Below are 14,199 nucleotides of genomic sequence, written 5' to 3'. Positions count from 1 at the left end.
TCATGAATCTAGCAAATATGTTTTGTGGGTCAGTGCAGTATTTCTCATTTTATAGCACAAATGTTTATTAGCACCCTTTTTCACACTGGCTTTAGCCACAGAGGGACCAGGCCTACCCAGAAAGGTGCATGGAGGTTGCCTAGCAACTCATGCTTTGGAGGGAGACCGTGTGCATAGCGCAACAAATTCCCATGATTTGTGAATCTGTTTTGGACTGAACAGCTAGTGTGACAGCTAAAATGGCTTTAAAAAAATAATATTTCAGCTAATATGGAGAAGTATCTAACAAAATGGCTACATTATGGCATTAATTAAACTATTTACATATAATACAAATGTGGGTTCTTTTGTGGACAGAATTTACTCAACCTTTAAGACCCCCTAATGTTTAATCTGTAGGTACTACAAAGACAAAATTGGTTTGTTAAATGTTTTACTGCTTGCTCTGTAATATAAGTAGTATTTGGATTGAAATAAAACACTAAATATTGACATATATATTGGCACATTTTTCACTAAATTATTGAACATAATATACTCCACGGGCATATCAAAGTTCCAGAGTGGGATATCTGCTAGTTGTATAGTTGAGTCCCATTTTATACAGAGAAATTGGCATAATAGGCAATGTAACCAATCACAGCACTCTTTTTACTTTCATCATTGCACATCCAACAAATCACCAACAGAGGTGACCAATTTGAATCCATTTTCACATTCACCCAATTGGTAATGCTTAAAAATTGGATCATAACTCCAAAAGTATCAGAGATCCCAGTCTGGAACTTTGATATGCCGTATAGTATGTTATGTTCAACAATATATATATATATATATATATATATATATATATGCGAAATTAGCCAAATCATTAAAAAAATATATGTTTATATCTTTGTACATTCATACATTTATGTGAAAGTGCTGTCATCGAAAACGAAATACTACTCGTATTACAGAGCAAGCGGTAAGGCTTTATATACAGTTGAAGTCGAAAGTTTACATACACTTATTTTGGAGTCATTAAAACTCGTTTTTCAACCACTCCACTATTTCTTATTGGTCTATTTACTAACTTACCTTGGAAGGCCAAAACTCCCTCCCACCAAAACAGGCTGATATTTCAGGCAGTCTTTTCAAACAGCACATGCACTAAAAGGGCATTATCATAATTTTACAGTGTTATTCCAACCTCATAGTGTGGAAATATACAGTATATACAAAAGTATGTGGATGCCCCTTCAAATTAGTGGATTCGGCTATTTTAGCCACACTCATTGCTGACAGGTGTATAAAATCGAGCACACAGCCATGCTATCTCCATAGACAAACATTGGCAGTAAAATGGCCTTACTGGAGAGCTCAGTGACTTTCAATGGGGCACCGTCATAGGATGCCACCTTTCCAACAAGTCAGTTCTTCAAATATCTGCCCTGCTAGAGCTGACCTGGTCAACTGTAAGTGCTGTTATTGTGAAGTGGATACGTCTAGCAACAACGACTCAGCCGCAAAGTGGTAGGCCACACAAGCTCACAGAACGGGACCGCCGAATGCTGAAGCGCATAGCACGTAAAAATCATCTGTCCTCGGTTGCAACACTCACTACCAAGTTCCAAACTTCCTCTGTAAGCAACGTCAGCAAAATAACATTGTTGGGAGCTTTATGAAATGGATTTCCATGGCCAAGCAGCCGCACAGAAGCCTAAGATCACCATGTGTCGGCTGGAGTGGTGTAAAGCTCGCCGCAATTGAACAATTGAAACACGTTCTCTGGAGTGATGAATCAAGCTTGACCATCTGACAGTCCAACCGACGAATCTGGATTTGGCTGATGCCAGGAGAATGCTACCTGCCACAATGCATAGTGCCTACTATACATTTCGGTGGAGAAAGAATAATGGTCTTGGGCTGTTTTACATGGTTCGGGCTAGGCCTCTTCCAGTGAAGGGAAATCTTATCGCTACAGCATACAATTACATTCTAGACGATTCTGTGCTTCCAACTTTGTGGCAACAGTTTGGGGAAAAGGCCCTTTTTTGTTTCAGCATGACAATGCCCTCTTGCACAAAGCGAGGTCCATACAGAAAGTATTTGTCTAGATTGGTGTGGAAGAACTTGACTGGCCTGCACAGAGCCCTGACCTCGACCCTATAGAACACCTTTGGGATGAATTGGAACTCCACTGCGAGCCAGGCCTAATCGCCCAATATCAGTGCCTGACCTCAATAATGCTCTTGTGGCTGAATTGAAGCAAGTCCCTGCAGCAATGTACCAACATCTAGTGAAAAGCATTCCCAGAAGAGTGGAGGCTGTTATAGCAGCAAAGGGGGACCAACTCCATATTAATGCTCATGATTTTGGAATAAGATGTTTGAGGAACAGGTGTCCACACACATTTGGTGATGTAGTGTGTATAAAACACAGGAAAATCACATTTTTTTACTGTATTGCTTATCAAACTTGTATGCATGTAACTGCATATGACATTGATCTACAAGTCAGATAAGTGTGCGCACAGTGCAGGAGAAGCAGCTGCTCCTGCCAACGAAAGGTAGGCCTACCCTATCCCTGTTCTAATATTCGTAGGCTATATCTGAGCGGGATCTTCAGCATTCAGATGTTTGTCAAATGGATTTCGCAATATTACATCATATGCTTAACAATATCATGTTCTAGGTCATTGTTACCAAATGCACCGAAGAAAGGTGTGTTTTATCGGGGGGCTGTGTAGGCTACAGGAGTGTGGACACAACCTCACGTCTTGCCGATTGCACGTCTAACTGCTGATTGGGGTTTTTCGATTGCCAAATTCACCATAAAAAACTATTGTTAGTAGTTCTGCTTTAAACAGTCATTGCATTTGGTCATTTTACATGAAAGGGGTAAAGGTATAATTTCATAAGGACCGCAATCGTTTTTGCGAGTCCTACTGGTCGAGGCGGGAGAAGTGAGCTGCGCTCCTCGAAATTCCGAACGGTCAAAACCATTCGCTTTTCAGAGGGGTGAAACACAAATCTGTTATATTAATTGGCTATGTTTCTCATTTCTAAATATAAACATTTACTTGTTACTAGCTAAAAAATGAAATGCTATATGACAAGTTAATCCAGCCAGGTCACCTGTGATACAAGTCCATATTCGACGTCCATCTATGTCTGAGGATGACGTGGAAACCGACCATTCGGGGCAACAGTAGGGGCTGTTACCTTCAAGCAGGTTTCGGTTTTGTTAGGGTATTGTCTGATTCCAAAGGTTGCAAGTTTGAATCCAGTGGTTTTGTTTTAAGCCTATCCCAAACCTTAAAACTAACCTTAACCTTTCAGAGTTAATGCCAAAATTTAACATTGACTTTAAAAATGTAGGGTTAATGGATAAACTTAACCTTAAACACTTCAAAATGTGACATTTGCAATACATTTTAAATGTGAAGTTTGAGGAACATGGATGAACATCTAATTCTGAAGTGAGACTGGAAGAGAAAGTTGAGTTAATCCGTGGATTTGACATTTTATGATAAACCCACACAAGGGTCCAGAGACAATTACAGACGCCCGTGATAATCGGAAGTACCCAAAAAGGCCACTAGATGTAATGTGATAAAATTAAAATTAAAAACTTGAAAGTTACCAAAATTCTGTTAGTTTACTGGTAAACTTTAAAAGTTATCAATAACATGCCCTCCCTTTGCAACCCTATTAGTAGTGATGAGCGATTAACATAAATTAATGTTTGTTTTTTTAAACAACTAATTGACCAATTATTCGAATTCCATTTAGTTCCGTTTTTTTGTGAGCTTGGATGTGCAATGTCTAGACATAAATCAGATCAAGCCTGAACTGTGCTATGTAGTAGGGATTTGTAGTTTCCAACAGGTAAATATTATACATAGTTTAGCGCAGAAACGTGGTAATTAACTACAGTGACCATAATCCATTGCGCACCCGCTTAAACTTGTCCTAATGTGTGGAACAGACGCCGAAAATAAGAGAAGAAACTGAGAGAAGAATGTGCGATCGAGAGGGATAGAAAGCAGTTGCTTCGCAAGCCTTAAAATACATGATCTAAGTGATTGATAGTTGGTATTCAGCAGTCATAGAAGTATGCCTTATTTACTTTAATGAACTACTAAAATAGTGATTGTTTTTAGACAGCAGCTCAATAGAGATGAGATGATGACTTGGAATGAAAATATAGTCATCAAATAAAACAAATATTTTATTAAAGTAATGTGAGTAAATTATGCAGTAATGGGCAGTCACTACCATCATGGGACTTTTAATTGTTTTATTCAGTGCTGTTAGAGCATCCAACCCACATAGTTCATTTAATGTAAAAAATATATATAATAATAATCGAAATCGAAAACCGTCATTTTTAATCATCGAACAAAAACAGAAGCAACAGCAAAAAGTACTTATCGCTCAGCACTACCTATGAGTAGACAAGCCTGAAAGCTCAGTCCGTCTCTGTCCGTGTAAGTGTTGATATCTCACCACAGGAGGGTGCTCTTGGTTTGAAGATTGTACAGTGTCAAGAAAGGATCAACAGAGACTGCTCATCCTGTTAGTAATACCAAAGCCTCAAAATGTAATCAGAATTGTGTCAATGACATGAATCATATTTTTAAAACATTATACTTTTCGAATAATAACTCTGAAACCAATGCTAACACATGTATTTGTCTAATTATGCTATTTCTGCAGTTCCTACTGAATAAATAGCCTACAGTATAGTACATCTATGTATGTTCCATATTAAATTCTTGCAAGTGGTGCATAACTATTTTGCTCAGGCCACCCTGGCATCCCTATGTACTCAGATGATTTAGACCACAAATGATTGACTAAAACAGTAGATTCATTTCAACTTCCAGACAATTGGCATGTTCTTCTCCTGACTCACAACAACACATGTGAAAGGCTTAGACAGTGTATAACACACACACAACCACAAACCGTATACACACACTAATTTATAACAATATCAGTGAGTGCTCTGATACAGCCAGTGATTAAGGGCAGTGTGTCTGTAATAAAGGCTGGTAATTGGTTACACCTGCAGAGGATTGGATGACAATGAGGATTCAGGGTTCATCAGAGACACGTTAATCCCTATAATAAATCAGAGGGATTTGGACGCTGTTCTCTCCCAGCGCCATAGTTCACCTAACACTCTTCTGTAGCGCTGCCCCACAATATACAGTATCCAGCTGCAGCAAGGAGCAGCAGGCACGCTCAAATCTCACATATGCAGACTATGTCCCAGGCACTGTGATGTCCTGTTGGGGTACCCCACAATACCCCATAACGACGTAGAGTTGGGGTTGATTTAGGGTTAAGGACTGGAACCTACATTTCTAAAAACCTGTTTTTGCTTCGTCGTTATGGGGTATTGTGTGTAGATTGATAAGGAAAAACAACTATTTAATACCTTTTAGAATAAGGCTGTAACGCAACGAAATGTGGAAAAGGCGAAGCATTTACGAGTTTAGATGGTTCTCAAATTAATCAGGTCTCTGCATATAAATACTTAGGGATATGGTTGGATGATAAACTGTCTATTGACGAACTTTGTAAACGGCAAAAAATCAAGCTAGGCTTCCTCTATAGAAACAGGACATGTTTGTCCTCTACAAATAGAAGACAAATTGTGCTAGCTACTTTTATGTCTGTTATAGATTATGGGGATATTATTTACATGCATGCTACGGCATCAACACTTAAATCGTTGGATGCTACTTATTATTGCGCATGTAGGTTTATTACGGGTGCTAGCTATAGAACTCACCACTGTGTTTTATATCAAAATGTGGGTTGGACTTCGTTGTCCGTGATACGAGATCAACATGTTCTCTTGTTTGTCTATAATGCACTCCTGAATAAGCTACCTTCTTATTTATCATCACTCATCAATATTAGAATTAGAATTCTTAAAAAACAGGTCTCAAACATGGATTACACTTGAGGCCCATGCGATTTCCACAGAGTTGGGTATGGCTGCCTTTTCCTGTTACGCTCCTTGCCTATGGAATAGCCTGCAGACTAAACTTAAACTTGAGACTTGTCCCCCTTGCCCATTTTAAATATTTATTGGAGCATTTTTATTTTTGTATTGATTGTGTCGGGTAATGCAAGTTCTTGTGCTGTTAGGGGAATAACCTGTTAGGGGAATAACCTGTTAGGGGAATAACCTGTGTGTAAATGTAATCTGTTGCTGTATTTTTGTGTGTTATCTGTGATCGTTTTGTTTGTCTTGTGTAGTTTCTTAATAATTGTAGCTAAACTGTATGTGTAAACATGTATACGCTGGGCCCAGCTGTAAAAGAGACCTTGGTCTCAGTCTGTGTTCCTTGTTGAAATAAAGGTAGAATAATAATACTACTCCCGAATTCACTGTATCTGTTCCTGCTGGATTTTTGTCAGAAGTTTAATATTTGGATTATTTCCTGAGCACAAAACAACCTCACGCATGAGTTACAGGCCTATCTCTTGAGGAACCATGTAATACAGTGCATTTGGAAAGTATTCAGACCCCTTCACTTTTTACACATTTTGTTACATTACATACTTATTCTAAAATGTATTAAATAAATGTTTTTCCTCATCAATCTACACACAATACCCGTAAGGACAAAGCAAAACCAGGTTTTTAGATTTTTTTTAATCATTGAAAGTCCCCAAGTCCTCATTCTTAAATGGAAGAAGTTTGGAACCACCAAGATTCTTCTTGGGCCAAACTGAGCAATCGGGGGAGAAGGGCTTTGGTCAGGGAGGTGACCAAGAACTCGATTGGCACTCTAACATAGCTCCAGAGTTCTTCTGTGGAGATGGGAGAACCTTCCAGAAGGACAACCATCTTTGCAGCACTCCACCAATCAGGCCTTCATGGTAGAGTGGTCAGACAGAAGCCAATCCTCAGTAAAAGGCACATGATAGCCCACTTGGAATTTGCCTAAAGCCACCTTTATTTTTGATTTATTTAACCTTTATTTAACTAGGCAAGTCAGTTAAGAACAGATTCTTATTTACAATGACGGCCTACATCGGCCAAACCCAGACAACACTTTGCCAATTGTGCGCTGCCCTATGGGACTCCCAATCACGGTCGGTTGTGATACAGCCTGGATTCAAACCAGGGTGTCTGTAGTGACGCCTCAAGCACTGAGATGCAGTGCCTTAGACTGCTGCGCCACTCGGGAGCCCCCACCTAAAGGACTCTTAGAAGGTTCACCTTCCAACAGGACAATGACCCTAAGCACACAGCCTAGACAATGCAGCAGTAGTTTGGGGACAAGTCTCTGAATGTCCTTGAGTGGCCCAGCCAGAGCCCGGACTTGAACCCGATCAAACATCTCTAGAGAGACCTGAAATTAGCTGTGCAGAGACGCTCCCCATCCAACCTGACATCGCTTGAGAGGATCTGCAGAGAAGAATGGGAGAAACTCTCCAAAAACAGGTGTGCCAAGTCTGTAGTGTCATTCCCAAGAAGAGTCGAGGTTGTAATTGCTGCCAAAGGTGCTTCAACAAAGTACCGAGTAAAGGGTCTGAATAATTATTTAAATGTGATATTTCATTTTTATTGATTTTTTAATACATTTTCCACCCCCAAAACATTTATGAGGGAAAAAAACTATTTAATCCATTTTAGAATAGGGCTGTAACGTAAAAAAATGTAGAAAAAGTCAAGAGGTCTGAATACTTTCCGAATGCACTGTACATAAATTATGTCTACATATTGGCACTGGGCACTGGTCTACTTCTTTCAATGAACCAAAAATTCCCCCCCCAAAAGTATAAAACATTTCCTTATGCACAATAGGATTGTAGGTTCTAAGATAATCACTCCAATTTTCTAAAACGTTCTCTGCTGTAACTTGTTGAGATACGAATGCAGTCTCCCTACTGTTTGTTTAGTAAACCGCAACTAGCAACAATCACAATCAGACTTGTAACTTGTTGAGATACGAATGCAGTCTCCCTACTGTTTGTTTAGTAAACCGCAACTAGCAACAATCCCAATCAGACTTGCCACTTACACTTAGCATTTTTATTTCAAGTGTGACTTAAACAAAACAACTATTGTGAACAAATGGAAAACTGTTAATTGTATTTTATATATTAAAACATGTCCAATTAGTCTATGTGAAAAGTCTGTGATGTCAGTCACGGGTTTTTGTCTGTCATTATGCCAATATGGAAAAGGATTTGACAGAATTACAGTACTAGTCAAAAGTTTGGACACACCTACTCACTCAAGGGTTTTTATTTATTTTACAATTTTTTGCACTGAGAGCCAGTTTCATCATAGCGCTTGATGGTTTTTACCCTTGAAGAAAGTAATAGAAATGTTCTGCATTGACTGACCTTCATGTCTTAAAGTAATGATGGCCTGTCGTTTCTCTTTGCTTATTTGAGCTGTTCTTGCCATAATATGGACTTGGTCTTTTACCAAATAGGGCTATCTTCTATATACCCCCCTACCTTGTCACAACACAAGTGATTGGCTCAATTGCATTAAGAAGGAAAGAAATTCCACAAATTCACTTTTAACAAGGCACACGTGCTAATTGAAATGCATTCCAGGGCACTACCTCATGTCGTGAAGCTGGTTGAGAGAATGCCAAGAGTGTGCAAAGCTGTCATCAAGGCAATGGGGTGGCTACTTTGAAGAATCTCAAATATAAAATATATTTTGATTTGTTTTAAGACTTTTTTGGTTACCACATGATTCCATATGTGTTATTTCATAGTTCTGATGTCTTCACTATTATTCTACAATGTAGGAAAAAAATAGAAAAAAATAAAGGAAAACTCTGGAATGAGTAGGTGTGTCCAAACTTTTGACTGGTACTGTATGCAATGGTTAAATTCAAACTCCAACTGTGTCAATGCAACTCACAATTATTAAGACCATATTTTGTTGGAGAAAATGTGTTTAGATTCACAAAATATTCATCATAAAACCTCTGAAAAGTCATGTCTTGATATAAATGATCACAGCTTAGCGTGTCTATCTCTGCATCTTAAAAGCAAGTATAAAGTCTCCATATTTTTCATCAAGACATTTTTTTTTATTGGGCACATTTTTAAATACTTCACTTATTATCAGTAGCGTTGTCTGTCTCCCAGCAAGAGAGCTAATATTAGACTATTTTTTTTACCCAGGTTTGGTTTGCCAGTCAATGCGTTGTTGAAGAATTCTTTTCACATTCCACTGTGAATTTGCCCCTCACATAAGGTCAAGTCACTCATCAAAAGTATTAATCATGATGTTTAAGGAAAAGAGAGCAATGAAAGTTGACTACAAATCAGAACATGTTGATGAACACTGTTTCAGCTCATCTAATGTTTCACTGTTCCCTCTTCACCTGCTTTAATTCGTTCCTTCTGTCCATTATTTTTGACCTACCCATTTTTGTGACAATATAGACATTTGACATGGTACAACCTTGTTTGTTTTAACAAGAAATTCATGTAATGTGCCTTTCAGTTGCCAGGCTTAGAGACAATTCATGATTTGCTCAGTCTGGCGTTTTGACTGGTATTAGCACAGGAGTGTGCGTTTGTGTGTGTGGCAGGGCCAGAGGTGTTATTTTCAGGAAGTAAGCGATCAGGGAGGAATTTTAAGCGAGTGAAAGGTTCAACCTCCCCTGAACTTGGAGGCTACATAGCCTTTGAGAAGTCCCAGATTCCCAGCCGGAAAGGAGGAGGTGGTGTACCTACAGGAACTCCACGGCAGGAACACCACAGATCTCCTCTCCCAGCCTCTGTTTACAGAAGGGGAGAGGGAGGGGGGGTGGGGGTGACAACTACCAAATGATACAGAAGATAGGCAGGCCTCACAACCAAATATACATGTCATATGCAGTTTTACTGCCTACTTTTGGATTGAAGGCTTTTCTGAAGGGGAGTGGCATTTGTGACACGTGTCATTTGAATACTTGGTTGTTTGTGTTTGTGGCACTCTTTATTTGTTGTTTTGTTTTGGCGACATTGGCACAATAATAGATTCTGCTACATTCTGGTAAGACCATTGTATGTTATTACCCCATTTGTAGGTTGCTCCCATAGTCAAGTCCAAAATGTGATTTTTTTTTGTGAATTTTCTTTTCGAAAATCGACATATGAGTTTGTGGGAGAGTCATTTGGGGGTAATTCAGAGAATGTGCTTTGAACTGCATAACAGAGTACAAATGATCCTTGTCATATTGAACAGTTTTCTCTTAAAAGTTTCCGACATGTCTTTGATGCCCTACGGTCCACGGAGACCAGGTGCAGAAGAGCCTGGCTTGGGTTGGAACAGGATGGAAGGGCCATCAGAAAGACCCAATATGATCCATTTAACTTCAATTATACCTGACCCAATGGGTCTGTGAGAGGAATAACTACGTAGCCTAGACATGGTGATTATTTCTCTGCTAGGTCAATGCCAGTCATTCTGCTAGGTAGCTATCTTAAATAGTTACAGAGCTGAAGGAGATTTTCCTTTGAAGGACAAACACTTAATGACCTCTAAGCACGGCCATAACTGTCATGTGTTACTCACCGCTGCAATTACACTGTTATTAGACAGCAATAGACACTGAACAAAAGCACAGGAAACAAGTGCTAAGTGATATAGGGATAGTGTCCAAACGATATGATATATTGTTAATAATAATAACCCGATACGTAACTGTATACATAATTTCCCCCCATCACTAGTTGATTCACAAGAACTATATACAGACTTTTATTTTTACTACGAGTCATAATAGTGGGGGGAAATGTTCCAGGACACCAAAGCAGTGCTTTCATAAAACGGACTGGAAAAGCAACTCATTGAAAGTCCATCGTGTTGAAACCCAACTTGTCCAATCAATTGATGTAATTTCTCAGAACGGCACTCATAGCATGTCTAAAAATGAAGCCTTTGGCTGAGTGAGAGGCACGAAACCACAAATCCTGTAAAGATGTCTTCCATATGTGTCTCCGTTCCTCTAGCTCTCTGATTGGCCTAAGCCGTAAACACAGGGGTGTTATAGGAGTGTGTGTGGAAAGCATCTGAACTCTTACGGCAGACTTCCCCGAAAATGCAGGGATCTGGAAAGTTCCATTGAGTTGGTGATCATCACCCCACAGAAGCAGAAGTCCACATTCAAGGGTTGTGTGAATGGCAAGAAGCAAAGTCCAAATGATCCTTTTCAGTAAAGGGCAACATTTTTCGATAATATGCTAAATGTGTGACGAGGCATGATTTGATTGGAATGCTTATCATTGGTATCAATGCCCTTCTATACTACGTGTGAAGTAGCTACCTACTTGGGCAACCTGTAAATCTGACAGGTTGCCCAGACAGTACAGTATATCTAGTGTCTGTTAATATCATTGCCAGTCCATTGTAAATAATGTGAGTCTAGGCCTCTGTTATGAGAAGTGTGCCATCATAGCCGTAGCTCAAACGGTTTAAACGTTCAAGTGGCCATGGCTTTGTTTAGAGAACACATCTGCCTCTGGGAAACTGACACAGTGCAGAGTTGAGCTCAGTATAAATACTCTCCATCTTTTTTTCCGTCACAGACGTAAATATACTGCATATTTCGGGAACGTTGTTCATCACGTAGGTCCCACTTTTCCCCTTTTAGTAAACACAGCATTGTGTAGCTTTACGAGTAACGAGTGTGAAATCCTAGTACAGGGCGTCTCACCCTCGAGCTTGGCTCTCTCATTGAACCCATGTCTGAATACCAGTGGTTCATTTCGACCTTCCACCAGGACAGTGGTAATACTAGGCCCCTAAATTAGTGGAACTGATTCTGAACGAAAACTATTGAACCCAAACTCTAAGGGGGCGTCGATGTCAGCTAATGAGGTTGAGCATTTGAAATGAGTGTGGATTATTGGTGTGGCCCCACTTGTCATGTGGTATGGCCCCACACAATGAACATCTGAAAGTCTTTATTCAAACCACATAGCTTTGGGTCAGACAGATGCAACATGGTTGGCTGCTGCCCGTCTGACTGTGGAGCAGTGAAGGAAACGGTGGCAGCCAGAGTTTGATAGACATGTTATGCTGCACTCTTAGAAAAATACAGTATTCTTTGACCATCCCCAACGGTTCTACCTGGAACCTAAAAGGGTTCTACCTGGAACCAAAAAGGGTTCTTCAAAGGGAGAGCCCCCCAAAAAAGTTTTAGGCACTAGATAGCACCTTTTTTTCTAAGATGGTACAGTAGAGCAGCTCTCCAACTAGACGTGGTTTTGAAAAGGCTGTTTCTCAAAATAACAGGAGTGTGTTGTGACTCTCGAAGCCACTGAACAGTAGCCCACAGGTCCTGATAGCCAGTCATTGTGGTTTACGTTTAAGGTAGTGTTTTTAGGGATTTTTGTTTTTGTTTCCAAATGCTATATAATTTCCAATTAGGAATTGCAATTTTTTGTTTCTCAATGCACTATGTTCACTGAAAAATGTTTGAAATTGAATCAGGCTGGACTGATCTGGACTGATTAGGGAGGTTGGAAACATTTGTATTTGTTTTCATTTTTCACTAAGGTTTATGCATTTTGATGGCTTCTCACCGAAGGGTATATACTCCAAAGTAATTATGACTAAAAAGGAAAACAAATACATTGTCTGGCTGTAGTTACCACAATACAAACATATCAGAGAAGTGTCAGGACTGGAAGAGATATGAGTCACATCACCTTCTACAGGCCCCATGATCAGGTTTTTATTTATCTATCCCAGGCCAACCCACTCATTATCCCTTTGGGACTTACACAATAACCTCTCTCTTGCTCTCACTCTCTCTCTCTCTCTCTCTCTCCCTCCCTTGATCTTTCATTCTATTATACACAAATAACAAATGACATAGTAAGAGGTTGTTTATAAGGACGTTCTTCAGGACTTACCCTTTCCAACACACAATGAAAATAAATGATGAGGATGAGTCAATTACCAATGCACTAATGCTGCTTCAATGCATAGTTTTTTATTTGACTCACAAAGAGGTTCAGCTGTGTGGCTGTCTATAAATGTCTTAATAGCACACATGATAGGGGCTCCTGAGTGGCGCAGCAGTCTAAGTCACTGGATCTCAGTGCTAGAGGCATCACTACAGACCCTGGTTCGATCCCGGGCTGTATCACCACCGGCCGTGATCTGGAGTCCCATAGGGCGGCGCACTATCGGCCCAGCTTCGTCCGGGTTAGGAGAGGGTAGGCCGGCATTGTAAAATAAGAATTTGTTCTTAACTGACTTGCCTAGTTAAATAAAGGTTGTAAAAAACACCAAAAAGCTGAAATGAATTATAAGGGTATGTACAAATTCAGATGATGAGTCTTTACAGCCACAATCCAAGATGACACCTCTTCTAGACCGTAATAAGAACAGCTCATTTTCAACATTACACAAAGTGGGATTCTAGAGATTAAAACTAGTACATAGTTACTTGGTTCTCCTATTATAAAAAACTGTTGAAGCAGTCATGAGTTAAATGATTTAAGGCAACTCATTCCTAATTGCTTCCTATTTCAAGACCTTTCCCAGTTTTTGCTATAGTTACTACAATTAACTGGAGTGACTGCCCAGTCTTACAGTTTGACAACAAGTGGAGATGCTGTCCACTTGTTTTAGGTTATGCATCTGTATTGTCTTACGTGTTTGTTGTCATGATCATTTCAATTGTCAATGCTTGCTTGAATTGTGGGAATATTCCTATAGTATTACATTATGGACCAGAACAGATGGGTATAATCTATTGTGATATGCAATTAAGGGTTCATTTGGGGATTCGTGGGTGAAACTGTCTACCATCCTACTTATCCCCAAAATATTCTAACTAATATTTGTAGAACATTCTGATATTAAATCGAAAACCTTTCAATCATCAGTTCTCCATCAACAGGTATGCGGTGCCTTCAGAAGGTATTCACACCCGATAATTGTACTATGTGTGGGTTACAGAGATGGAGTAGTCATTCAAAAAAGAATGTTAACCATTATCGTTGCACACTGAGTGAGTCGATGGCACTTATTATGTGACTTGTCAAGCATTTTTTTCTCTCCTGAACTTATTGACGCCTTAACAAAGGGGTTGAATACTTATTGACTTAAGACATTTCAGCTTTTCATTTTGAATTCATTTGTAAAAAATAATGAAAAGCAAAATTCCACTTTGACATTATGGGATGTTGTGTGTGGATCAGTGACCCATAATCT

The sequence above is a fragment of the Oncorhynchus kisutch genome, linkage group LG13 (genome assembly GCF_002021735.2).
Source record: "Oncorhynchus kisutch isolate 150728-3 linkage group LG13, Okis_V2, whole genome shotgun sequence".
NCBI classification, from domain to species: domain Eukaryota; kingdom Metazoa; phylum Chordata; class Actinopteri; order Salmoniformes; family Salmonidae; genus Oncorhynchus; species Oncorhynchus kisutch.
This window is presented reverse-complemented; position numbering follows the sequence as displayed.